This window comes from Ovis canadensis, chromosome 12 (assembly GCF_042477335.2).
Source record: "Ovis canadensis isolate MfBH-ARS-UI-01 breed Bighorn chromosome 12, ARS-UI_OviCan_v2, whole genome shotgun sequence".
NCBI lineage: Eukaryota > Metazoa > Chordata > Mammalia > Artiodactyla > Bovidae > Ovis > Ovis canadensis.
In genome coordinates this window covers 70,080,743-70,104,571 of record NC_091256.1, presented here as the reverse complement: position 1 = coordinate 70,104,571, position 23,829 = coordinate 70,080,743, and the positions used below count along the sequence as shown (strand labels likewise).

The window sequence follows — 23,829 nt, the reverse complement described above, 5'->3', positions numbered from 1 at the left end:
GTGGAAAATTGTGACCATTTTTGTGTTTTCACTTCCACAGGGTAAGTTACTAGCTATATCTTGCATAGAGAATTTCTGGTTGGAAGACAGGTGGTGAGTTGGGGACTTCTTAGATATGAGAGAAGTATCCATGACTTATAGGTTGGTGTTGATGAAATGAAGCTTTTAATTTAAAAAATTGAAACAGGGCCAACAAAGGGGTGGAATACTGAAAAAAAAAAAACACCAGTAATGCTTTGTGAAGTTTTTCTTTTTTCTTGTTTGGCCATGTGGAATGGGAGATCTTAGTTCCCCAACCAGGGATCAAATCCATGCCCCTGCAGTGGAAGTATAGAGTCTCAGCCACTGGACTGCCAGGGAAGTCCCCAAGATTTTTTTTAAAAAGTGAATTCCTAATAGGTACAACCATCAACTTGATCACAAATTCACCAGCAAATAGTTTTTGTCATTATGATAGACCAAGCACTGTCACAGTGACTGGAGGAGTACAAAAAATAAGACAGATTGCCCTCAAAACACTTTCAATTTATTAGGATTAGAAAGATACTGCAGTCCCTCAAAGAGGGCCAATAATACAAGATAAAATGTAAGAGACTTGAAAAGACAGGCTCAAAGAGATGGCAATAATGCATTCATCTCTTTAAAGAGATTAAAAATTTGAATATATCTTCAATAATACAATAAAAACCAGTGGAGGAGATTCACTTTTCATAACTAGGCCACAAAAGTATTTGAATTCCAAAAGCAAGAGATGTTTATATTAAAATTTCTTCACAAATGACACCCTACTAAGTAAATTTCCTAGAGATTTGAAAGAATTAGTATAACTTTGAAAACAGCTTCCCACAGTCTGACTCTGTGAACTAAATGTAGGAGACATGAGCAGGTTTCCATATCTGTATTGGAGTCTCTCCACTTACAAACCGCTAATAACAAAACTGACTTGAAGTATGTGTTGACATGGGAATTGGCTAGTAGAAACCACTGTGGAAATCTTAAGTTGCTGTGGAACTAGGTCAATAATGGGCGTTGGCTTGCCTCCAGTTGCTTCTGAAAGGGAGAAAGAGTTTGATGACAGCTGAGTGACCACTTAACCTGCTATTCGGGCAGCTTGGCTGGCAGGATGCCTGGTGATAAGCAGCAGAAGAAAATTTACAGAAGACAAAAGTAGGAGCTGAGAAAGAGATCAGATACCCTGCTTCTCATCCTGGGCACTGCAGGCATTCTGAACAGGACAAGTCTTTGATGTACAGGACTGCTGTGTTGAGGGAGTTTGGCATCTCCTCTGGTTGAACATGAGTGAGGGTTCCCCAGGCGCTCAGTGGTAAAGAATCCGCCTGCCATTTCAGGAGACACAAGAGACACGGATTTCTTTCCCTGGGTCAGGAAGATCTCCTGGAGAAGGAAACGGCAACTCACTCCAGTATTTTTGCTGGGAAATCCCATGGACAGAGGACCCTGGTGAGTTACAGTCTATGGGGTTGCAAAAAGTTGTACATGCCTGAGCGACTGAACCCATACACACTCTGTTTGAACGTCACTGAGACAGAGAGCTAGGAGCCTTTAGGAAACAATGTTGCCGGGGGTTTAGAGGGAGCAGAGTCTGAAGATGCCAGTTAATGGAGAAACTGAAAGATTTAATGAGTGGCAGCCATACTGTAGTATTTGAGGGGATTTCAGTCAAGATAATCCATTTTGCGAGGGGCTTCCACACTCTTACTTTTGGCTGCACCATATGGCTTGTAGGATTTTAGCACCCCAACCAAAGATTAAACCTGGGGTGACTGGCAGTGAAAAGCCTGAGTCTTAACCACCAGGCCACCAGGGAACTCTCCAGACTATTTTCAAAAATTTGCTTTCATCACATCACGACTCTGTTCTAAAGCCTGAGATGACTCACTATGGCTTACAAATGTAGAACATATTCCCAGGCTTAACATTTGCCTTCTCTCCCAAACTCATCTTCAACACCCATCTTCCATGATCTTAAGTGGACTTTCCCAGTTCTAGTTAACAGAGCCCGACAACAGAATTTTGAATGGTCCAGAATGATCAAGATGGAAAATAAATTAATGTTGGTTTTGTGTTTCCAGTGTGGTCAACACCAAGGCTTGTGTCTGTTGCTCTGAAGTTGCTATTTGTTAACAGTAGCATCTCATGTTGCAGGAGTTACCTTTCCCTTTGCAGTTTCCTGGTTTAAACTCAGCTCTCCAGTGTTGTTCTGATCACAGTCCTGTTATCTTGACCACAGACGTTTGTCCTATACCTAAGTCTTTGCTTCTGTGTATTTCCCGACCCCTTTCATCTGTTCTTCTTTATATGAACTGTCATTTCCAGGAGACTGAACTTCAGTTGTAGATGCTTCAATTAGGTTCAAGGTCTCTTGCTACCCACCCCCCCCCCCCACCACCACACAAGTACCCATTTGAGGCTTCATGGTCAGAAACTGTTTTCTTTGTGACCTAGTTGGTATGACAGTTTTTATTTAGCGTTGTCTTAAAATTATCTGTAATGTTGCACAGAAAACCTGTTGTATAAATCCAAATACTCTTAGGATTTCTAGTGCATAAATCAAAACTTGATGTTTCATTTATGATAGAAATTTGGGACTCATTCATCTCTGTGTCCTCTCCCTTTTCTTCCTAAGCAGTCCCAAAGTTTGATGACCTAACCTCCTAAATAGTTCTGAAATTAAACAGAAACTCTCTCAATTCTACTGACAGGTCTTTAGTTCAGATCCTTACCATCTCTCACTTGGATTATTATAAATAATCACTAAATGTTCTCTGCTTCTAGATACTTCTCCCCTGTCCCACCTACCTTCTCACTTCTACCTAAATTCGACTTTTACCATGTTACTACTCTGCTAGAACCTTTCAGTGTTTCCCCTTTTGTTCCAGGATAATATTCAAAAGACTTTAGTCCTTTCATGGTCTGCTGCTAAGTCACTTCAGCCGTGTCCGACTCTGTGCGACCCCATAGACGGCAGCCCACCAGGCTCCCCTGTCCCTGGGATTCTCCAGGCAAGAACCCTGGAGTGGGTTGCCATTTCCTTCTCCAATGCATGAAAGTGAAAAATGAAAGTGAAGTTGCTGTCATGTCTGACTCAGCGACCCCATGGACTGCAGCCTTCCAGGCTCCTCCCTTCATGGGATTTTCCAGGCAATAGTACTGGAGTGGGGTGCCATTGCCTTCTCCGTTTCATGGTCTAGTACCTGCTCATCTTCCGTCTCATCTGCTACCCCTCCTCCTCACCCTGTGTGTGTGTGCGCTCCGTCACGTCCTACTTTTTGTGACCCCACAGACTGTATAGCCTGCCAGGTTTCTCTGTCCGTGAAGTTCTCTAGGCAAGAGTACTGGAGTGGTTGCCACTTCCTGCTCCAGGGAGTCTTCATGACCCAGGGATCGAACCCAGATCTCCTGCGTCTCCTGCATCGGTAGGTGGGTTCTTTACCACCATGCCACCTGGGAAGCCCTCTGTACCCTCCAGTGGTGCTAAATGACCATAGTTACAAAAATCGCACTGTATTTTTTATGCTGATATGCTTTTTGCGGGTATTTTATCAGATCAGTTATTTGGCATGAATCCCCAGAGAGATTCTCCCTGTCTCAGTAAGGTAAGACAGAAGTAGATTGTCATATCCATGCATCTTTTTTTTTTTGGTGGAGGTAGGAAGGACTCTGTCACTTTTTTATTATTCTCTTTATTATTTCTAACTTAATATCAGTTTTATGTGAGTTCTCATACTATTTAAAGAAGTGAAATTCCTGCTCTCTTTTCCAGTCTCTCCCTAGAAATTTATAGTTGCTTATTTTTCTACTAGGTATTATTTCAATTACAGGAATTATACACTAATAACCTTCCTTAGCTTTGGCACTTTTTCTAGCCTGACATTTTTTAAAAGTAATTTTATTGGAGTATAGTTGCTTTACAATGTTGTGTTTTTGCTGTACAGCAAAGAGAGTTGGCTATAAGTATACATATACTCCCCCTTTTTTGGATTTCCTTCCCATTTAGATCATCACAGTTCCCTGAGCTATGCAGTGACGTGAAGTTAAATTTGCTGTCATGTCTGACTTTTTATGACCCCATGGACTATGCAGTCCATGGAACTCTCCAGACCAGAATACTGGAGTGGAGAGCCTTTCCCTTCTTCAGGGGATCTTCCCAACCCAGGGATTGAACCCAGGTCTCCTGCATTGCAGGCGGATTCTTTACCAGCTGAGCCACAAACGAAACCCAAGAATACTGGAGTGGGTAGCCTATCCCTTCTCCAGGGGATCTCCCCAACCCAGAAATCAAACTGGGGTCTCCTGCATTGCAGGTGGATTCTTTACCAACTGAGCTATGAAGGAAGCCCTGAGCTGTGCAGTAGGCTCTCATTAGTTATCTGTTTTATAGATAGTATCAATAGTGTATATATGTCAAATCCCAATCTCCCAATTCATCCCTCCCCTTTCCCCTCCTGGATCCATGCATTTGTTCTCTATGTCTGTGTTTCTATTTCTGTTTTGCAAATAAGATCATCTATACCATTTTTCTTGGAGAAGGCAATGGCACCCCACTCCAGTACTCTTGCCTGGAAAATCCCATGGACAGAGGAGCCTGGTGGGCCACAGTCCATGGGGTTGCTAAGAGTTGGACACGACTGAGTGACTTCACTTTCACTTTTCACTTTCATGCATTGGAGAAGGAAATGGCAACCCACTCCAGTGTTTTTGCCTGGAGAATCCCAGGGACGGGGGAGCCTGGTGGGCTGCCGTCTATGGGGTCGCACACAGTCGGGCACTGCTGAAGCGACTGAGCAGCAGCAGCATACTATTTTTCTAGATTCTAATATATGCATTAATATATGATATTTGCTTTTCTCTTTCTGACTTACTTCACTCTGTATGATGGTCTCTAGGTCCATCCATGTCTCTGCAACTGACCCAACTTCTCTTTATGCCAATATGCTCTAAAAATGCTATTCTTTTGTTAATGACTACTCACCCTTCAAGATGCCTCTCTGGAGTCACTCTCTCCTAGCAGCTTTTCCTGATCTACGGGCTGGATTGGATGCCTCTTCTGTGTTCTCTCCAAGCTCCTCGTGCCTTTCTCTGCCTTAGCATATATCACATTGCATTGAAGTGATCTGTCCAGCTGCCAGTTTTCCTCTCTTGACTGTAACCTGAAATCTAAAGTCTGTCTCTGAGTCATCCTTATACCTGCAGCCCCAGCACAATTCGGGGCATAAAACTGACGCTCAGTAAATGTTTTCGGAAAGGTTGAATTCGAATTTGTAAACTTTCTGAGTAAGGCCAAAGAAAAGTGTAAAGTTGAGAAATACCCTGTAAGTTGAGGTGATACTGACAAGTCAGACATTTCAGGCCAAAAGACATCAATTTTTATGATCTCTCAACAAAGGGTTGGGTCAGATGATTCCAGTTGACCTCTGACCTTCTCCCCTGCTGACCTGGGAGAAGCAAAGGCAGTCTGCTGAGTGAAGCAGATGTAGGATTACTGCTGAGTGCTGACTTAGTTTCATCAGGAGATGGTGGAGAACAGTGCTTGTTATTGGAGGCTCCAGGGAATCAGTCTTCTCTTGCCTCAGGGTTGGTACTGCTGAAGGCTGAAGGCTGTGTGTTTGTATGCGTGTGCACCACATGTGGGCACATGGTGGTCATGACAACAAGCAGGATGTTTTGAAGAAGCCCCAGGGTAAACAGGGAGCCATCTTAATCAGCCTGATTGTGAGGCACTTGAGACCTTGATGATGAAAGGCTTTATTAATTCGAACAGCTAATATTTTATCGATTACCCACTGTGTGCCAGGCAATATTCTAAATGTTTTGTGTTCATTAACTCATTTACTCTTCACAACAACCCCAGGAAGCAGGTCTTCATTTTAGAGACTAGGAAACCAAGGCTCACAGAATTGAAGTGATACACTCAAGATTAGTCAGTTAGGAGATGTTAGGGATAGGGACAATCCTGGGAGCAGGACTCAGGAGCCCAGCTCCGGGCTGACTGCCTCATCCTGCGGTCATGTCGCGAGCCGGAGCCAGTGCTGCTCATTCTCGGGAGCCCAGGTCTGCAGCTGGTCACTAGGGATGACAAGGGGGCATTGATATTTGAAGGGGTGTGGGGAGACCCACCTGGTGGGCTTTTGGGGACATGGGCAGCTGAGTTGTAGTCTGAGGGAAAGTCTCAGTAGGAGCATATGTAGAGCTGTGATCTGTGGGGGAAGAGCTGTAACCACTGGCCAGACAACAGGCTCCCACTGCACGCTCTAGTCCTGGTTAGAAGCTGGACTGGAGGCTGGTAGAGTGAACCCACCCTATAAGCACCCTTGCAGTGGAACCTGCTAGGGCTGGAGGTGGCAGTGGGGTAATTCAGCAAAGATCAAGAGGCTAAGAGCCAAGATCTGGGCTGGGAATCTACATACGTTGACTAATACTCACACTGACCCTGCAAGGTGGATATTCACCCTGTTTACCGATAAGGAAACAGTCTCAGGGAGGTTAAGTAAAGAGCCCAACTTGCAGCTTTAGTTTGAGCTGAGGTTTGAATCTGGTTCTATTTGACTCCAAAGCCCATCTTTTTGACCCATAAGTCCTGCCTTTTCTGTATAGTGCCTGCTTTTTTTTTCTTTTACTCTTTTCTTTTCCTCATTCTCTCTTCCTTTCTTCCCCTCCCTCCATCCCTTCATTCCAGAACTTCCTTCTGGATCATTAAAGGAGAGCTGTGGCCTGTCTACAGAGTGGGGATATTTCTCCTGGATCTGGGGCAGCATGAGAATTGGAAGAATGGTGACCCACCCCATAAAAATTCACTGCTATATTCAGTTTTAATCCCTAGGTGTCTGCAGTCAGATTTCACCTCAGATTCTGTCTTTGTAAATTTTCAAATTTTTCACATGCTTGGCAAGTTAGTGTGTGAACAAAAGCTGAGTATGCAGCTCAGGGAGGGCCCAGTACTCCCCGTGGGGCTGAAAAGAGGATTCGTGGTGCAGCTGTGGGATACACAGCCAGCTGGGGGCTGTGAGGCTCAATTGTGGAGACCCTCTGTGAGTCAGCGACAGCATGGAATCCTGAAGGCCAAAGGCACTCATAGCATATTGCTGAATTGGACAGTGATGTAATCAATATTTTATGTTCTGGAGTCATGTGCTTGTTGAGTGGGGTGGAGGAGAGACTGAGAGATAGGAAGTCCTGCAAGAATGCAGACCATGGGGAGGAGGGAAAGATGGCGGAGGAATAGGACGGGAAGATCACTTTCTCCTTCACAAATTCCTCAAAAGAACATTTCAACGCTGAGCAAACTTCACAAAACAAATTATGTAGGCTGGCAGAGGACATCAGGCAACCAGAAAAGCAGACCTTTGTCTTCAAAAACAGGTAGGATAAAATATAAAAGACGAAAAAGGAGACAAAGGAGGTGGGGAGGGAGCTCCGTCCCGGGAAGGGAAGCCCGTCCTGGGAAGGGAATTTTAAGAAGAGAGGTTTCCAAACACCAGGAAACACTCTCCCTGCCGAGTCTGTGGCGAACCTTGGAAACACAGAGGGCAACATAACAGGAAGGAAAAATAGATAAATAATTAAAACCAACAGATTACAAGCCCAACAGTAACTCCCCCAGCGGAAAAGCAGCACAGACGCCTGCATCCGCCATTGGGAAGTGGGGGCAGGGCAGGGACGCGCGGGAGGCGCGGGCTGCAGAGCTTTGTAAGAATCGGGCAGGAACGCCCCACGCGCAACCAGAACGACCTAACCTGGGCTAGCAAACCAGACTGTGGGATAGCTACCACGCGAAAAGCTCGAACATAAGACCCCGCCAGGACCGAGCACAGAACAAAGGACGGAACGGAAAAAGCCGGCTGCAGACCATCCCCCGCCGGGGACAGGCAGCCAGAGCCGTAAGGTCTGGAAAGGGGCAACTGCAGACCCGGAGAGACTTTGCTTACCTAACTGCAAGCAGGCTCCTTTGCTAAGACTTCTGGGGGAGCTGGACAGTCACAATTTGCCTCACGGGGTGCGCCAGCAGTCCGCCCAGAAAGCTGAGCAGCAGCGGCAGAAAAGGTGACAAGCCGCGGCGACCGCGCTCGCCAAACTCGCCAAACTCCTGAGCTACTCGGACCTGGGAAGGGCACAAAGCGCAGTTCCAGCCGAATCTGTGCCTCTGAGGGCTGCCTGAGCGCCGAACCTGAGCGGCTTGGACCGGGGAAGTGCACGCAGCCTAGGGCCGGCCCCAGACGGTTCCCAGCTGAGCATCGTAGAACCGGAGCGGTTTGTGCGCCGCGAGAAAGGACAGGTCAAGCGGAGCAGAGATACTGTGTGCACACGACAGTGCTATTTGTTTGCAGCATCCCCCCTCCCCACAGCGCGACTGAACTAGTGATCCTAAAAAACCAGCAAACAGAAGAAGTTAATCAGAGGGAACCACCTTGGAAGTGATCCCACACGGCCCATAATACCAGAAAGGGCAAGATATATATATATATATATTTTAATATTTTTAAAAGCACTCCTTTTTTTTTTTTTGCTTTTTTTTCTAACTTTTTTTTTAATTGTTGTCTTCTTTTTCTCCTTAAATTTTTATTTCTATAACCTATTATTACTAATTTTTTTTAAAGACCTTTTTTTTTTTTTTAAGGCAAACACCATATATAGTCTTTGGATGGTTGTTGATGTTTTTTTTTTTTTTTGATTGTCTGTTTGTTTTTTAATAATTCTTTTTTTTCTTTCTTCCTTTTTCCTTCTGCTTCTCTTTAATATTGTATCTTTGAAAATCCAAACTCTACTCTAGATTTTTAATCTTTGCTCTTAGGTGTTTATTGCCAATTTTGTACATTTAAAAACCCAAACTTCACTACCCCAGTTTACCTGAGAGCGAGATTACTGGCTTGACCACTCTCTCCTCCTCTGGACTCTCCTTTTTCTCCACCAGGTGGCCTCTGTCTCTTTCCCCCCCCATCTCTCCTCTATCCAACTCTGTGAATCTCTGTGTGTTCCAGACGGTGGGGAACACCTAAGGAACAGGTTACTGGCAGGATTTGTCTCTCTCCCACTCATTCCTCTCTCTGATCCTCCTGGTCACCTCTGTCCACTTCCTCCCTCTCCTCTTCCCCGTATAACTCTGTAAATACCCCTGAGCGGGCCAAACTATAGAGCGCACATAAGGAAGTGACTACTGGCTAGTTTGCTCTCTTCTCTTTTGATCTCACCGCATCTCATTCCAGTTACCTCTAACTACCTCCTCCATCTTCTCTTCTCCTTATAACCCAGTGAACCTCTCTGAGTGTCCCTCAATGTGGAGAAACTTTTCATCTTTAACCTAGATGTTTTATCATCGGTGCTGTATAGATGGAGAAGTCTAGAGGCTACTGTAAAAATAAAACTGAAAGCCAGAAGCAGGAGGCTTAAATCCAAAGCCTGAAAACATTAGAGAACTCATGAATTCAGGGAACATTAAGCAATAGGAGCCCATCTAATGCCTTCATACCTACACCAAAACCAAGCTCCACCCAAGGGCCAACAAGTTCCAAAACAAGACATACCACGCAAATTCTCCAGCAACACAGAAACAATCCCCTGAGCCTCAATATACAGGCAGCTCAATATTATCCCAAAACCTTTGATGTCTTGTAACCCATTACGGGTTACTCCACTGCACTCGAGAGAGAAGAAACCCAGCTCCACCCGCCAAAACTCCAACACAAGCCTCCCTAACCAGGAAACCTTGACAAGCCACTGATAGAACCCCACCCAAAGTGAGGAAGCTCCAAAATAAAGAGAACTCCACAAATTACCAGAATATAAAAAGGCCACCCCAAACGCAGCAATATAACCAAGATGAAGAGACAGAGGAATACTCAGCAGGTAAAGGAACAGGAGAGCTGCCCACCAAACCAAACAAAAGAGGAAGAAGTAGGGAATCTACCGGAGAAGGAATTCCGAATATTGATAGTGAAAATGATCCAAAATCTTGAAATCAAAATGGAATCACAGATAAATAGGCTAGAGACAAAGATTGAGAAGATGCAAGAAAGGTTTAACAAGGACCTAGAAGAAATAAAAAAGAGTCAAAATATAATGAATAACGCAATAAATGAGATCAGAAACACTCTGGAGGCAACAAATAGTAGAATAACGGAGGCAGAAGATAGGATTAGTGAAATAGAAGATAGAATGGTAGAAATAAATGAATCAGAGAGGAAACAAGAAAAACGAATTAAAAGAAATGAGGACAATCTCAGAGACCTCCAGGACAATATGAAACGCTCCAACATTCGAATTATAGGAGTCCCAGAAGAAGAAGACAGAAAGAAAGATCATGAGAAAATCCTTGAGGAGATAATAGTTGAAAACTTCCCTAAAATGGGGAAGGAAATAATCACTCAAGTCCAAGAAACACAGAGAGTTCCAAATAGGATTAACCCAAGGCGAAACACCCCAAGACACATATTAATCAAATTAACAAAGATCAAACACAAAGAACAAATATTAAAAGCAGCAAGGGAAAAACAACAAATAACACACAAGGGGATTCCCATAAGGATAACAGCTGATCTTTCAATAGAAACTCTTCAGGCCAGGAGAGAATGGCAAGACATACTTAAAGTGATGAAAGACAATAACCTACAGCCCAGATTACTGTACCCAGCAAGGATCTCATTCAAATACGAAGGAGAAATCAAAAGCTTTACAGACAAGCAAAAGCTGAGAGAATTCAGCACCACCAAACCAGCTCTCCAACAAATTCTAAAGGATATTCTCTAGAAAGGAAACACAAAAAGGGTGTATAAACCCGAACCCAAAACAACAAAGTAAATGGTAACGGGATCATACTTATCAATAATCACCTTAAACGTAAATGGGTTGAACGTCCCAACCAAAAGACAAAGACTGACCGAATGGATACAAAAACAAGACCCCTCTATTTGCTGCTTACAAGAGACCCACCTCAAAACAAGGGACACATACAGACTGAAAGTGAAGGGCTGGAAAAAGATATACCACGCAAATAGAGACCAAAAGAAAGCAGGAGTGGCAATACTCATATCCGATAAAATAGACTTTAAAACAAAGGCTGTGAAAAGAGACAAAGAAGGCCACTACATAATAATCAAAGGAACAATCCAAGAAGAAGATATAACAATTATAAATATATATGCACCTAATATAGGAGCACCGCAATATGTAAGACAAATGCTAACAAGTATGAAAGGGGAAATCAACAATAACACAATAATAGTGGGAGACTTTAATACCCCACTCACACCTATGGACAGATCAACTAAACAGAAAATTAACAAAGAAACGCAAACTTTAAATGATACATTAGATCAGTTAGATCTAATTGATATCTACAGGACATTTCACCCCAAAACAATGAATTTCACCTTTTTTTCAAGTGCTCATGGAACCTTCTCCAGGATAGATCACATCCTGGGCCATAAATCTAAACTTGATAAATTCAAAAAAATCGAAATCATTCCAAGCATCTTTTCTGACCATAATGCATTAAGGTTAGATCTCAATTACAGGAGAAAAACTATTAAAAATTCCAACATATGGAGGTTGAACAACACACTTCTGAATAACCAACAAATCACAGAAGAAATCAAAAAAGAAATCAAAATATGCATAGAAACTAATGAAAATGAAAACACAACAACCCAAAACCTGTGGGACACTATAAAAGCAGTGCTAAGAGGAAAGTTCATAGCAATACAGGCATACCTCAAGAAACAAGAAAAAAGTCAAATAAACAACCTAACTCTACAACTAAAGCAACTAGAAAAGGAAGAGTTGGAGAACCCCAGAGTGAGTAGAAGGAAAGAAATCTTAAAAATTAGGGCAGAAATAAATGCAAAAGAAACAAAAGAGACCATAGCAAAAATCAACAAAGCCAAAAGCTGGTTCTTTGAAAGGATAAATAAAATTGACAAACCATTAACCAGACTCATCAAGAAGCAAAGAGAGAAAAATCAAATCAATAAAATTAGAAATGAAAATGGAGAGATCACAACTGACAACACAGAAATACAAAGGATCATAAGAGACTACTATCAGCAGTTGTATGCCAATAAAATGGACAACGTGGAAGAAATGGACCAATTCTTAGAAAAGTACAATTTTCCAAAACTGAACCAGGAAGAAATAGAAAACCTTAACAGACCCATCACAAGCACGGAAATTGAAACTGTAATCAGAAATCTTCCAGCAAACAAAAGCCCAGGTCCAGACGGCTTCACAGCTGAATTCTACCAAAAATTTCGAGAAGAGCTAACACCTATCCTCCTCAAACTCTTCCAGAAAATTGCAGAGGAAGGTAAACTTCCAAACTCATTCTATGAGGCCACCATCACCCTAATACCAAAACCTGACAAAGATGTCACAAAAAAAGAAAACTACAGGCCAATATCACTGATGAACATAGATGCAAAAATCCTCAACAAAATTCTAGCAATCAGAATCCAACAACACATTAAAAAGATCATACACCATGACCAAGTGGGCTTTATCCCAGGGATGCAAGGATTCTTCAATATCCGCAAATCAATCAATGTAATTCACCACATTAACAAATTGAAAAATAAAAACCATATGATTATCTCAATAGATGCAGAGAAGGCCTTTGACAAAATTCAACATCCATTTATGATAAAAACTCTCCAGAAAGCAGGAATAGAAGGAACATACCTCAACATAATAAAAGCTATATATGACAAACCCACAGCAAACATTATCCTCAATGGCGAAAAATTGAAAGCATTTCCCTTAAAGTCAGGAACAAGACAAGGGTGTCCACTTTCACCGCTACTATTCAACATAGTTCTGGAAGTTTTGGCCACAGCAATCAGAGCAGAAAAAGAAATAAAAGGAATCCAAATTGGAAAAGAAGAAGTAAAACTATCACTGTTTGCAGATGACATGATCCTCTACATAGAAAACCCTAAAGACTCCACCAGAAAATTACTAGAGATCATCAATGAATATAGTAAAGTTGCAGGATATAAAATCAACACACAGAAATCCCTTGCATTCCTATACACGAATAATGAGAAAGTAGAAAAAGAAATTAAGAAAACAATTCCATTTACCATTGCAACGAAAAGAATAAAATACTTAGGAATATATCTACCTAAAGAAACTAAAGACCTATATATAGAAAACTATAAAACACTGATGAAAGAAATCAAAGAGGACACTAATAGATGGAGAAATATACCATGTTCATGGATCGGAAGAATCAATATAGTGAAAATGAGTATACTACCCAAAGCAATTTACAAATTCAATGCAATCCCTGTCAAGCTACCAGCCACATTTTTCACAGAACTAGAACAAATAATTTCAAGATTTGTATGGAAATACAAAAAGCCTCGAATAGCCAAAGCAATCTTGAGAAAGAAGAATGGAACGGGAGGAATCAACTTGCCTGACTTCAGGCTCTACTACAAAGCCACAGTCATCAAGACAGTATGGTACTGGCACAAAGACAGACATATAGATCAATGGAACAAAATAGAAAGCCCAGAGATAAATCCACACACATATGGACACCTTATCTTTGACAAAGGAGGCAAGAATATACAATAGAGTAAAGACAATCTCTTTAACAAGTGGTGCTGGGAAAACTGGTCAACCACTTGTAAAAGAATGAAACTAGATCACTTTCTAACACCGTACACAAAAATAAACTCAAAATGGATTAAAGATCTAAATGTAAGATCAGAAACTATAAAACTCCTAGAGGAGAATATAGGCAAAACACTCTCAGAAATAAATCACAGCAGGATCCTCTATGATCCACCTCCCAGAATTCTGGAAATAAAAGCAAAAATAAACAAATGGGATCTAATTAAAATTAAAAGCTTCTGCACAACAAAGGAAAATATAAGCAAGGTGAAAAGACAGCCTTCAGAATGGGAGAAAATAATAGCAAATGAAGCAACTGACAAACAACTAATCTCAAAAATATACAACCAACTTATGCAGCTCAACTCCAGAAAAATAAACGACCCAATCAAAAAATGGGCCAAAGAACTAAATAGACATTTCTCCAAAGAAGACATACGGATGGCTAACAAACACATGAAAAGATGCTCAACATCACTCATTATTAGAGAAATGCAAATCAAAACCACAATGAGGTACCACTTCACACCAGTCAGAATGGCTGCGATCCAAAAATCTGCAAGCAATAAATGCTGGAGAGGGTGTGGAGAAAAGGGAACCCTCCTACACTGTTGGTGGGAATGCAAACTAGTACAGCCACTATGGAGAACAGTGTGGAGATTCCTTAAAAAATTGCAAATAGAACTCCCTTATGACCCAGCAATCCCACTTCTGGGCATACACACCGAGGAAACCAGAATTGAAAGAGACACATGTACCCCAATGTTCATCGCAGCACTGTTTATAATAGCCAGGACATGGAAACAACCTAGATGTCCATCAGCAGATGAATGGATAAGAAAGCTGTGGTACATATACACAATGGAGTATTACTCAGCCGTTAAAAAGAATTCATTTGAATCAGTTCTGATGAGATGGATGAAACTGGAGCCAATTATACAGAGTGAAGTAAGCCAGAAAGAAAAACACCAATACAGTATACTAACACATATATATGGAATTTAGGAAGATGGCAATGACGACCCTGTATGCAAGTCAGGAAAAAAGACACAGATGGGTATAACGGACTTTTGGTCTCAGAGGGAGAGGGAGAGGGTGGGATGATTTGGGAGAATGGGAATTCTAACATGTATACTATCATGTAAGAATTGAATCGCCAGTCCATGTCTGACGTAGGGTGCAGCATGCTTGGGGCTGGTACATGGGGATGACCCAGAGAGATGTTGTGGGGAGGGAGGTGGGAGGGGGGGTCATGTTTGGGAACGCATGTAAGAATTAAAGATTTTAAAATTAAAAAAAAAAAAAAAAAAAAGAATGCAGACCATGTGATAGGGGGCTGAAATTAGATGATGGAGTGGGTTCGGGAAGTCAGGGGCAGATGGAAAAGGCATCAAGATACTACAAAGAAGGAGTAACAGAATGTGCTTGATTGTGGGCAGTGATAGTGCCACGGGATGAGAAAAGTAAAGCATCATAATAGAACTGGGGAAATCAGAAATGGGAGCTCATTTGGGAAAAAGAGGGTTAATTTTAAACAGTTTTTAGTGTTTTTTTTTTTTTTTTGATTTTTAGGGAGGTATTTTGGAAAAGGATTTGGTTGGAAATGCCTCCATTCTTGCAGAGACCATCCTTTTCTTTCAGAAATGTCTTTCAGTAAGTTGAGAAATGTGAATCTCTTACCCATCTCTTCAGGACTCCTGAAGACAGAGATAAGCCTTCTGTTCCCAGTGATCATGGGCTGGATGGAGCCAACCTCAGGATAATCAACCAGGTAATTACTCTGTCCTTGCTATGACAACAATGGTGTCGAGGCAGGCAAAGATTCAACAGAGGCAGCTTTGTTGGCAAGCCCCAGGAAGACTCGAGATAAAGGAACTGATTGTCAGAATCCATCGCTGCAGCGTGACACCAGGGGGGTGTAATGATGGCCGAGGGCCACATTGTGCCTCCAGAGTAAAGAACTGTGGAGATGAAAAGGAGAAAGACACCTACATCCTTGCATGGTACCCCACCAAGTCTGCGTGGATGGTCTGGATTACTGGATCAGTAATTAGAAACATAGTGCAATAAATATTGAAAGAAACTTCTGTAAACATTCTAGAGGACAATGAAATTAGAAATAATAAGCAGATGGGCTTTTATTCAAGGCAAATCATGCCAGATGGACTCAGTACCTCCTTCTTTTATTTTTGGATAAAAGTACAAAGTTGGTGGATGAAGGGAAAATGGTACATTTGATGTCTTATGTTTGAAGGTGGTTTAAAACATTTGAGTCTTCCAAGAAGTCTGATTTGCAGAATTGGCTCAGAATGCCTGGAATAGAAGCACATACCTGACAAAAAAAAGTTAGATAAATGCTGCTAATTGGGCAATAGAAAATGCTGGAACTCCAGACTGGTAGGATAGCCTCAGGAGTGGTCTTTCAAGGGACCATTGAACTTTGCAGCCTGAAGGGACCTTAAAGATTGTCAGTTCCAACCATCTCATTTAAGCATAAGGAAACTCAATCAAAGGGAGACTGTGGCTTCACACAACCAAGGCCAGAACAAGGGTGACTTGACAATTAGTTCTTCAGAGTGCCAAGTCTGCTCTCTACCCAGCATCTCTCTTATCTAGGAAAGGAAATCAATATGTTCAAGTACATTCTGAAAGGATTCTAAATACAAAGATGAGATTATCGGACCCCAAGCAAACAAATGTGTATGTGTATGTTCAGTCACTCAGACATATCGGACTCTTTGTGACCCATGGACTGTAGCCCACCAAGCTCCTCCGTCCATGGGATTCTCCAGGTGAGGATACCGAAGTGGGTTGCCATTTCCTCCTCCAGGGGATCTTGCCAAGCCAGGGATCAAACCCATATCTTCTGTGTCTCCTGCATTGGTAGGTGGATTCTTTACCACTAGTGCCACTTGGGAAGCAAAGCCTGAGATACAAATCTGTTTTGTCAAAAGTTTTACTTCCATTTTAGATTTGAAGGATTTGTTAAGAAAAGAAACCACTTGTTACACATACAATGAACAATCTCAATATTTAAGGGAGGATTATTTGACTTGATGTCAATATACAGTCTTTAAAAGAAAACAGAAACAGTAGAGAGAGATATTCAGAGAAGGCAATGGCACCCCACTCCAGTACTCTTGCCTGGAATCCCATGGACAGAGGAGCCTAGTGGGCTGCAGTCCATGCGGTCGCTAAGAGTCAGACATGACTGAGCGACTTCACTTTCATGCATTGGAGAAGGAAATGGCAACCCACTCCGGTGTTCTTGCCTGGAGAATCCCAGGGAAGGGGGAGCGTGGCGGGCTGCCGTCTATGGGGTCGCACAGAGTTGGACACGACTGAGGTGACTCAGCAGCAGCAGCAGCAACAGAGAGAGATATTACATCACCAAACTGGGTTGAAACGTGCATCTAGACTTGAACATCTCTGGGAAGTCCTAAGAAACAGCAACTGGAGTCCCAGATGGAAGAGGTCCTAGTTGGTACATCCAACTTACAGGTGAGACTTCACATTGCAGTTTTGGGGCTCCTGCTTATAACCTTAGGCTGTGAATGTCATCATCCGTTTGTATGAAAAAATGCAGCTCTGGTTTTTTTTTAGCCTTTACAGTGCTGTTTGTTTCACCTTGTGAGTCATAAGATTTTCCAGACCCCGAAAGACTGACCAGGTCCTTGGGGCTCCAGAAATTCCAGGACCTTCTCCCTTTCTTATCTAAAGTGCCACTTGGCTTGCTGGTAACAATTGGTGTGCTTGCAGGCTGGCACACAGTCCAGCTAGGGTCAGAAGTTAGTCAAAGGTCTGCTCTCCTACTGCTGAAGCCTGAACAAGACTACCTCCATTAAATTTCCCTAACAGGATCACGTCCCCTGAAGAGGGTGGGGGCCTCCAACAAAGCAGAGATGATAGTTGAGAAACAACTGGGAGGCTTCACTCCAGGCCACACTCCTGAGATCCCTGCGTGGTAGTCAAGCCACTTTCAGTGGCACTAAGTCATCATTGCTGTGAAGCAACTATTGCCCAAGTGAGAGAATGCCAGATGCTGAGGAGGTTTGGTGACTTGTCCGACTAAGGTCCAACAGCAAGCCTGGAGCAGAGCTAGGATGAAAATTCCCGTCTTCTGATTATGGTCAGGCTTTCCCTCACCCACGTTTTGCCTTTAGTAAAATTCTGATGGAAGTCCAGTCCTGCCTGACCCTGTTATTCCTCCAGAAAACTCCCTTCTTCCTCTGCTGGGTCCTTTCTCAACTTGTCTTCCTGCCCTTATACAGTTCCCCAGATGCCTAGCCTTCCCGACTTCACTGAATTCTCCCCATTCTTCATCAGATTGAATTAGTCTCCTTTCCCGTTTTTGCCAAGTTCTGAGCTCAGCCTTCTGTCACCCTAAAAACGAATTTCCCCCATTGCCTTTACAGGTGATGGTTTCATCTCCCAAGTATGCTTCCTCGTTTAAAACACAAAACACACGAGGACACCTAGTGTATCGTGACCTACAGGGAAGGAGCATGTCTGAGCACCATCAAGTCAATGCCTGAGAAGCAGACCCTGTATTTATGAAGAGGACTGTGGGCTGGGAACTTTTCCAGGACTGCTCTCAATAGTTCTTCCTTTCTTATGCAGAGTAATTTATTTCCCCCAAACCCATATCCAAGCACCCTATCTCTACATATTCAACAGGGGACCTTGCAATTATAAGGATTAGTTTTTTGGTGGGTGGCAGGTTGAATGGGGAGGGGATGTTAATAAGTAATTTTGTTCCCTTTACACATAATTTTTATTCAGTCAGAGTGTGGAAGAGTTTTTGCAACAGGTAGTGTTTTGTGTGTGTGTTTGTTTGAAAGAAGAGTCATTGTGATTAAGGAAAAAAAATGTAAGCTTATCTCTGTTTCCTTCTACTGCTGAAAAATAGCTCCTTAACCTTTATTGGTCCAGACTTTCTGCTCTGGGCAACCCATGGGGCAACACTGTTAAATACAATTCTTGAAATTTTTTTCTAAACCTCTCTCTTTTTTTTTTTTTTTTGGATAAAAATCCTCAATGCATCTGTACTAGGAAGCACTCTACTTAACCATATGCTGCTGCTGCTGCTGCTAAGTCACCTCAGTTGTGTCCGACTCTGTGTGACCCCATAGACAGCAGCCCACCAGGCTCCCGCATCCCTGGGATTCTCCAGGCAAGAACACTGGAGTGGGTTGCCATTTCCTTCTCCAATGCATGAAAGGGAAAAGTGAAAGTGAAGTCGCTCAGTCATGTCTGACTGTTAGCGACCCCACGGACTGCAGCCCACTAGGCTTCTCCGTCCATGGGATTTTCCAGGCAAGAGTACTGGAGTGGGGTGCCATTGCCTTCTCCGTACCATATGCTATGCATTGAATATTTGTGTCTGTTCAATACACATAGGTTGAAATCCTTACCCTCAAAGTGATGGTATTCAGAGATGGGGCCCTAGTGGGTGATGAGATCATGAAGGTAGAACCCTCTTCAATGGGATTGCTGCTCTTCTATGGAAGATCCCAGAGTGATTTCCCATCCCTCTGCCATGTGGAGACATAGCCAGAAGGCAGTGTCTGTGAAACAGAAACTGGGTTCTTACCAGATGCTATTAGAACCTTGATCTTGGACTTCCCGGCCTTCAGAACTGTGAGAAATAAATTTCTGTTGTTTACAATCCATCCAATCTGTGATATATTGTTATGGAAGCCTTAACAGACTAAAACCCCATCCGATGACTACAGTATTTTTATTTTATTAGATTTTTTCTTTTACTTACCTTCCATGCAGGGTGCACAGCAGTAAAGAAATGTGCCTTTTTCCCTTCCTCATGGAATGTGACCTATTGGAAAAAGTAGTGTCTGGGCATCACTGCTGCTGCTGCTGCTGCTAAGTCACTTCAGTCGTGTCCGACTCTGTGCGGCCCCATAGACGACAGCCCACCAGGATCCCCCGTCCCTGGGATTCTCCAGGCAAGAACACTGGAGTGGGCTGCCATTTCCTTCTCAAATGCATGAAACTGAAAAGTGAAAGTGAAGTCACTCATTTTCCAGGCAACAATACTGGAGTGGGGTGCCATTGCCTTTTCCGTGGGCATCACTAGACTTGTATTTTTATCCTGAGTCTGCCACATGGGAGCCTTGGGGATGTGTCTTAACCTCTCTGTGCTGCAGCTGCTCCTGGGTCTGTTGAATTCAGTGCACTATGACCTCCTTGAAGGCAGGAAATATAGCCTATATTTCTTTATAATGCCTGATACAACAGGAACAAATTTAGTAAACATTTTGGAATCTTACCTCTCAAAGTTGCTGAAACACATCATCACCCACATCCATCACTAACAAATAGCCCTCAATACAATGCCAAATACATGCCTTTCATTACTTTATCTAATCACCATGATTCTGCAACACAGTTATTATCACTGTTTTGCAGAGAAGAAAACTGAGGTAGAGAGAGATTAACTGATTTACTTCTTTGCTTAGTTGGTAGCAAAGTCGGAATTTAAACTCGGGTCCATCTGCCTTTGTTCTACTAATCTGTAGTCGGGACCTATGCTCCTCATGTAATGACAATACAGTTGCAAAGCGCTTTTGACTTTTTAAATGTAACAATCAAGAAGCTTCTTTGCTCTCAGACACAGTAAGAAAAAGCCACAGATTCTGAAAAGGAAGAGTGGCGGAGGTGGGAGGTGGGTATATCTTTTCCTTGAATGGTTTTTTCCAGGGCAGTCCTTCTGAGGCCCCACGCTCCCCCGGTACTTGGCCTGATTGACCTTGGGTAGTGGGCAGTTTCAGGGTTTGCCTCACTTCTGGGGTCAGATGCTCTGTTTCTTTCACTCAGTTAGAGACTTTGGTGAAGTTATTGAGCCCTTCTATGTGCCACATGTTGTATAGGCCCTGAGTATACCCTGTGAACACGATGAGGCTTTCTGTTTCTTTTAGGGACTTACATTCAAGCCAGGCAGCTGGAGAAGTAAACAGGCAGTTTCTCTGAAGAGGTGATTATAGAGAGCTGCACAAGTTCATGGGGTCACATAACAGCCTCTGGAGCTGGGGAACGCAGGCGGCAGGAAGTGGCTTCTGTGTAAGGACCACGGGAGGAATGGTAGGCTAGCCTGGGGTAGGACAGAGGGAACAACCTAAACAAATCCCTGGAGGATAGAGAGAGCATTTTACATTTAGAGACTAACATTTGCATTATTTTCTTTTGATCCAGAGCCACAGTATTTCAGGAAAAATCCTCCCCACCCCCATACCATGCTCCAGTTTCATTCAGTAATGTCACTGTACTTGGTTTCTGGCTCTGAGGTCAGACAAACCATCTCCTTCCCTAGTTCCTTCTGGTGGTGTTTGCTGGGGTCCAGACCTCTTAGGACTCCTGGAAGATGTCATTTTAGTAACTGAAGGGCTCAATGCCACACCTGCTTCATATAAAATTCAGCCTCAGAACAAGTAATATTACATCTGAGAGCTGTCAGCGTATTTATCCGGCATATATTTTTTACTCAGTGACAAGTGGGTGCTTAGAAGCAGGTTATGATACTCAGTTTACACGGTTTTAGGTTTTTTTTTCTTTTTGGTGTATAAAACGCATGTAGAAGATCCCAAGTGGCTTTTACTTAATTATCATCTTTCTTCTTAACCTTCCCATGGCTAATAGTGAGCAAATCCTATTTTTTCTCTTAAATCTTTCTTTGCAATCCCTAGTTGAAAGTTTGTCTTTTTTCGTTTTTTTTGGTACTTCTTTGATAGGTTTGATTAATGTCTTTAGAAAAAGAAAAGATTAGTTTTTCTTATCCCATAATTAGCATTACTGCAGAGGGAGCCAGAAGCTGGGGCTGGTGGAAGAAAGCCTGGGACCGTGGCTTCATCTCCGGTGTGTGTGACCCCCGCCTCCACAGGGAGCCACAACAATGGGGCAGCCTCCCTTGTGTTCAGTCTTCAAGTCTCTCCTCTTACTATTTTTGCAGTTAAAGATAGAAACCCCTTTATTTTCTCATTTGCTAGGAGAGGTCTCTCTAAGCATCCTGCCTATTGTCCCCAAAGCAAATCGACTCACAATGTGAAATATTGCATGTACAACTTTTTATGGTTTTCTTTTTTTTCTCCCCCCAGGTTTTGCAAAGTAACACTGAAACCAACTTCTGCAGTGGAGTGAATCTGCCCAGGGGATATTTTTTACCCTGAATAACAATAACTCCCCTAAGAGTGGAAGTTTCTTTTTTGCAGAGCTGTATTATTGTTGTTTGGGACTGATTGACTGTCAGTCTTTTCTTCCAGAAACAGAAATGCTAATCAAGGCTTCAGCACAATGGAACTGGGGCTTACACGTCTCTGCATTGCTCAGAGCCACGTGGAGAACGGTTTTGCTAAATCTCATTTCTGTAGGTCTTTCAGGAGATGCGGCCTGTAAGAAACTCCAGCAATCTAGAGAATATGTTCTAACTGAGTTCACTGTAGTACATTTTTCACCAATTACATTAGCATACAAAACTTGGATTATTGATTTCTTCTTCACTTATTGTGGTTTCTGGGCAGAAGTCCAGTTTATAGAAGCAAAGAGAACATGCACACACGAGTTGAGATTCATCTGTTTATTTGTTCTTTATTTTAGAAACCTGGGACATGATTCAGAGAGGTGGTATGACTTTGTACTCTGATTTTCTCTACCTAACACCTCCATTAGGCTGCACTCAATCCTTCCATGGCACAGGCTTTATATTTTGAATCCAAACTGGAGAGGCAGGAGCAGGCAGGGAACCATTTGCCGGGGACAACAGAGTACCTGCCTTTTGCTAAATACCTACTGGATGTCAGGCAGTGATGACCCTGTACTTACAAGATCTCTTCTGGGATATATCCTCATTTTACAGATAAAGAAATTCAAGCTTACTGAGGTTAAGTGACTTATTTCAGGTCACCAGAAGCATGTGCAAGATTAGTGGCTGTTCACTTTAGAAAACAGTCTGGCAGTTCCTCAAAAGGTTAAACATAGAGTTACTGTGTGTGTGCTCTGCTGCTGCTGCTAAGTCACTTCAGTCGTGTCTGACTCTGTGTGACCCCATAGACGGCAGCCCACCAGGCTCCCCTGTCCCTGGGATTCTCCAGGCAAGAACACTGGAGTGGGTTGCCATTTCCTTCTCCAATGCATGAAAGTGAAAAGTGAAAGTGAAGTCGCTCAGTCGTGTCCGACTCTTAGCGACCCCATGGACTGCAGCCCACCAGGCTTCTCCGTCCGTGGGATTTTCCAGTCAAGAGTACTGGAGTGGGCTGCCATTGCCTTCTCCGTGTGTACTCAGTCATGCCCAACTCTTTGCAACCCTTCGGACTGTAGCCCGCCAGACTCCTCTGTCCATGGGATTTTCCAGGCAAGAATACTGGAGAGGGTTGCCATTTTCCTACTCCAAGGACACAGTTAACATATGACCCAGCAATTTCATTTTTAAGTATGTCCCTAAGAGAAGAAACAACATATGCCCACACAAAAACTTATATACCAATGTTCATAGAAGCAGTATTCATAATAGCCAGAAAGTAGAAACAGCCCAAATATTCTTCAACTAATGAATGAATAAATAAAATGTGGTCCATTTGTATAATGGAATATTATTTGACCATAAGAAGAAATGGAGTTTTGCTATAGGCTGAGCCTGGATGAACCTTAAAAACATTTCGTTAAGCAAAAGAAGTCAGTCATGAAGGAACATACATTGTGTGACTCTATACAGCATGTCCCGAATGTAGAGAAAATAGGTTAGTGGTTGCCAGTGGCTGTAGGGAGAGAGCCTGGGGGCAATGGAGAGTGACTTATAATGGTTCCTGAGTTTCAGTTTTGGGTGATGAAAAAAAATCCCCTGGAATTGATTCTGTTTGCCTCTCAATTGCTTCTAAATTCTAAATTGGCTTTAAAATTGATTGTGATGATAGTTGTATAGCTCTGTGAATATACTAAAAACCACTGAATTGTACACTTTAAATGGGTGAATGGATGTGAATAGTATCTAAATAAAGTTATAAAAAAATCAGTAGCTTCTGCCCACGATGCTTATAAGGAGAGATAATATCACTCAGATTGGGGAGTAATGCAAGATGTTTCTACTGACAGAGACCAAGGTACCAAACAGCAAGCAGCAGCATCTAGCTTTTAAAATATTTACTAAGTACCTGACGCTGTGCTCAGCACCTTATATATGAGATCTAATTTCATCAT

The 23,829-nt window shown here is 42.6% G+C and overlaps 1 long non-coding RNA gene across 1 annotated transcript; it reads left to right on the top strand.

The window, feature by feature from the left end:
* Nucleotides 1-1,159: 1,159 nt before the first annotated feature.
* Nucleotides 1,160-22,118, top strand: LOC138416632 (uncharacterized). The gene is made up of 3 exons (XR_011247787.1): nt 1,160-1,461; nt 15,319-15,397; nt 21,735-22,118. It is a non-coding gene; the product is annotated as an uncharacterized lncRNA (long non-coding RNA).
* Nucleotides 22,119-23,829: the final 1,711 nt, after the last annotated feature.